General features: G+C 44.1%; 1 non-coding gene across 1 annotated transcript; it reads left to right on the forward strand.

Moving 5' to 3' along the window:
• Nucleotides 1–1,855: 1,855 nt before the first annotated feature.
• Nucleotides 1,856–1,961, forward strand: LOC117471158. The gene has a single exon (XR_004554776.1). It is a non-coding gene; the product is annotated as a U6 spliceosomal RNA (small nuclear RNA).
• The last annotated feature ends 2,938 nt before the right edge of the window (nt 1,962–4,899 follow it).

Genomic DNA, 4,899 nt, shown 5'->3' on the forward strand with positions numbered 1-4,899 from the left:
ATCGTCATAAGTCGTCACCATGGTAACCTTTCATCTCTGGGTTTACACACACAGGTGAGAGAGGGCGATCAAGAGGAGAGAGAGAGGGCGATCAAGAGAAGAGAGAGAGGGCGATCAAGAGAAGAGAGAGAGGGTGATCAGGAGAAGAGAGAGAGGGCGATCAAGAGGAGAGAGAGAGGGCGATCAAGTTAGTTCAAAAGTTTGCTGTTGTTGTTTATACCTTTTTTAAAACCTTTTCTTTTAAATATTAAGCTTTTTCTGCATTTTTGTAGCTAAAAGCAGCTACCATTCAGCTAATAACATATTCAGCTTTTTCTGCATTTTCAGCTAAATTCAGCCACAAATGTTCACAGTTTACAGCATTCGCACGCATTTTCTGCAGGAAATGCATTTTCTAGTTCTATTTACTCCATAGAGGAGTAATGCAGACACAGAATGAATGTGTTGATTAAGAACAGATAAAATACATGTTGCTCCAACAAAGACTGAGGGTCCATTCCAGCTAAAGTAAATGAGTCCAGGATTGTTCAAAACAACTTGACTCTGAAATGTTCTGGGTTTTTCTGCTGATAGTTTGACTGGAAATGAGTTTGTCGATAGCTCTCCCTTTGGTGTCTCCTTGCTCCTTTATTATAGCTTCTATGGTGTGTAAATATGATTTGGATATGATGTGTTTTATTGAACCCTTTACAGCACATTGTTCACATGCAGACCACTACTCCCTTTTGCATGTGGAAAGTAAACAATGAGGTATTTTCTTTCTCTTGTAAAGCCTGTCCTGCAGCATGTGTTGTTTCCTCTTCTGTCTGCAGGCTGATTCCTCCACACAGCGTCTGTCTGACTGCAATGTCTCTCCTAGAGCTGAGACTAGAGTCTGAGGATCTGATGAGGAACAGAAGAGAGGAGGAACAGAAGACGAGTGCGGCAAGTGTGAGTGCTGACCTATTTCAAACAACAACCCACACTCCCTTCCTCCTCCATGACCTCCGTCTGCAGTCTCTCAGCTGAATGAAGCTCCTTCTTTACGCTGAGGGACAAACAAACCCCCCTCCTCTCCGGAAGAAACAGGAACTGTGTTTAGTGGCGTTTCCTTTTCAGTAAACCTCTTGAAATCTGCGGTTTATGAGCTGCAGATCCTGTAAACACACAGAACATGTCTGCGTTGTCTTACTCAGTTTACTACTTGTCAATGTTGCAAGGAACCACTTTGTGCACAGCGTGTTTCAGGGGGGGACACAGACAGTGTTGCACATGGTCCATTAGTACAGCTTTTAGTCGGGGAGGGTTATTATAACTTCCTGTCCCCAGTATTTGGTGCAGAGCGGCACTTCAAGTCACAAATTGAAGGGAAACCTGTACGCAAACACACAAAGACGTATGACGTGGTAGGGGGAGGGTTTTTGGAGTTGGGTTTCCCCCCCCCCTACCCGGTGTCCCTCTCTTTGTCTCCCCCCTCTTCCCTCTCCCTCTCTGGGTCCTGAGGGGGGGTCAAAGGGCGTCTGGGAGGAATGCCAGAGGGGGAGGAGCGGCCAGATCTTTTGTCCTCTCGTCTCCAGTCGACCAATCCTGGCCCGTGTGACGTATCAGCTCTTTGCATGCTTTACCCACATGCCCTAGCGGTTCCTCAGCAGAACCTGAAGTGGGTCTGCCGGTCCTGGGGGGCCACTTTAAGTCCTGGGGGGTCACTTGAGTTCCTGAGGGGTCACAATCACACATTAACACATGTAATTCTGCACATATAGAGCCTTTTAAAGCAGGGTTTTCCTCCTCTGAGCCTCCAGGTGTCCTGGGACCAGAGCAGAGGCTGCTCCCAGGTCAGAGAGGTATATATTCTCCCCAGATTCTTAGTTATATTGTGTTACTTCGGTAGCACATATACTAAAATTGGAACGATACAGAGAAGATTAGCATGGCCCCTGCGCAAGGATGACACGCAAATTCGTGAAGCGTTCCTTATTGTTTCCTTCCTGTAGCTCTTTTCTATGATTTAATATGATTTTTTAAAGATTTGATATGATTTGATATGATTTGGGATGATTTGGGGTGAAACAGCGCCCCCATGGCCGCATGTGGTACTGCGGCTGCAGAGCCTGCTCTGATCTCCTCTGCACTCTGCTCCTCTTCACTCCTCTGCCTTTCTTTATAACACTTAAACATTTAGTTCACTAGTTTCACTTCGAGTAGTGGGTTATGCTTTTAACTTGTGGAGGAGAGACACCACCTCTGAGCTCTGTGCCTTCATGACTTCTTCTGTTTGCATCTCACATTTCTGTTATTACAATAAGCAGGATTTCATCTAACAGGAGTCATCTGTGCATGTAAACAGAGCAGCATCTGATCACAGTAAATACAGACCTGAGAGGTTTAGAAATCTGGATGCTGCACAGAGTCTAAAGTGCCACTTTAGCGGGACGTTACGGAGCTCAGGAGTCCTCCGCCCTCTGATGCATTTAGGGCTGACAGGTTGAGGAGGATGTCCCGCTCCGCTGTGCATCAGAGAGCGGATACCTGAGCTCCGTAACGTCCCGCTCACATGGCTCTCTGCAGCATCCAGGGAAACACACACAGCGGAGCGGGACATCCTCCTCACCCTGTCAGCACTAAATGCATCAGAGGGCGGACTCCTAAGCATCAGCATGACCCCTTAAACACTTCCACCTCCGTGACCTGGCGCAGTCCAAGTGTTTCCAAGTGTAGAGCTCGTAAAGCTCCGTTGTACTAACATCGATTACTTCATCAGCAGTGGCGGCCGGTCCATAGGGGCGCTAGGGGCGCCGCCCCACCTCTTCCCATATTGAAAAAATAAATAAATAATAATAATTAAAATTAAAATTAAAAAAAATATATATGTTTAAAAAAATATACATGTTTTTATTTTATTTTTAATGAACAAGGTAAATATTATATAATTGGTATCAGTAAAATGTATAATCTACAATAAAATCTCGTTTAAAATTGTGTTACGATGTCTAAAGTTACTGATAAGTCACATGTTTCCTGCCTGGCCTTGCCCATGCACCTTCTCTCGTCTGGGCGCTAAGAGAGGAGCCTTCAACCAGTGCAGCAGCAGCCACCAGCAGCTGACTGTTGCTATCTGTAACGTGTAAACTATGCCGCGAAAATATAATTTCAGCCAATCAGCGTCGTCAAAGATGACGGTCACCGGGCGCCAATGTCAGCGCCCAGTGCAGTCTGTGAGTAGTTTGGACAGTGACTCGTATCCGGTTGACGCAGTAGTTGATGAGGATGGCTTCGTGTGCAGGTGGAGTCTCCGGACCTCGGTCCCCGGCTAATTCTGTTCAAGAGCTAATCTCCAATCCTTTCGAAAGGAGAAGTTTGGCAGATAAATTGTTGCTTAAAGACCTTGCACCGGACCAACCCGATTTGAATATATCGCAGCAATCTCGTGAAAAAGACAACATTTATACACGAGGCTTCACAAGTAGCTGGTACACAAGAAAGGCTTGGCTAGCTGGATGCAAACAGGTAAATGCTGTCTTTTGTTTCCCATGCTTGGATATCACTTTATATGTAGAGAGGAGGTTTCCCATGGTTGTTAGAAGTTTATTAATAAGTGGGCATTTATCACAGAAGTGATTGTTCTGTCTCCACGTTTGTTGCATTGTCTGTGATGTATTTTCCAACGGTTATAGCTCCTGTTCTGTCCCAGCAACACTACACGGTTTGCAGCTCCACCACATTTTTGGTTTATCTTCGGTGTCGCTTAAAATCTGCTTCCCATCGGACTAAAACCTCCACGTAATCTGAAGACAGATACTTGAAGTTATTTAAACCTTTTGCAAACTTTATGTTCTTTCTTGCTCTAGCCTTGCCAGTTACATTGTACATAACACATATATTATCATTATGCTAACTGGTTGTTCGTGTTAGACGATGTAGCTTTTTCATTTCTGAGTTATTGCTATATGTAAATAAGCCTGTTTGTAAATAATCCTCAGAGAAACAAAGAAAAAAACACAATTTATGACATTTTGTGCTGTGGTTATTTTTTTTAAATTGCATTTATTCACAGTTCAGTTTGAAATGCTGTAGTGACTTGTATTGAACCACTTAAATATTTATAATTAATGCTACTGAAAAGATGCTATTAATTTTATATCTCACATGCAGTTCACTGTAAAGCTACTTGGTGAAGGTGTTGGTTCATAAAACATGAACAGTTTTAAGAAAGAAAAAAACAGACCAGTTCTGAGAACACAAATTCCTGGTAAAGTAGTAGATGTTCAGGTTGATAAATAATATTTTCCACACTGAAGATTATGGAGGTATTGATCAGTCTTCTCATATTTTTAAGCCTCGATTTCTCCTTTCCCCCCCCCTCTAACATCACCAGAAGTCATCATTTAAGGGGTCATTTCTCGAAAAAAAATTTCCGGGGTGAAACCCCCCGGACCCCCCGGGTAGGTCACTTACGGTACGTCAAGAGCCCCACCAAAAAAAAAGACCACCGGCCGCCACTGTTCATCAGCGTTTCACAAAGTACCGTACACACAGCACGGTTAGCTCAGAAGTAGGCCTATGACTAATGTCGGACATAAAAGTGCGTTTGTAACAGTTTTTACACGCGTATTTGCTAACAATTAATGCACATTTGACTCACAGTAGGATACTGCCCATTCTTCTCTGTGAAAGCAGGGGAGCAAGGAGAGGAAAGGGGGCCCAAAAAGTGAACAAATAAATAAAAAAGTGAAAGTGGGTCCGCGGTTCGATCCCCAGCTGTGGCAGAGATGAGGAAGAGCTCCCCTCTCAGCCATGACAGCCAGCACTGACTGACACATAGTGACTCTAAAACAGGGGGTTTAAATTAAAGGGTATAAATCAGAGGTGGGAGTAAGTCCTACATGTGCAAGTCATGAGCAAGTCTCAAGTCTTGACCTA

This window comes from Trematomus bernacchii, unplaced genomic scaffold (assembly GCF_902827165.1).
Source record: "Trematomus bernacchii unplaced genomic scaffold, fTreBer1.1, whole genome shotgun sequence".
In the NCBI taxonomy this organism is placed as follows: domain Eukaryota; kingdom Metazoa; phylum Chordata; class Actinopteri; order Perciformes; family Nototheniidae; genus Trematomus; species Trematomus bernacchii.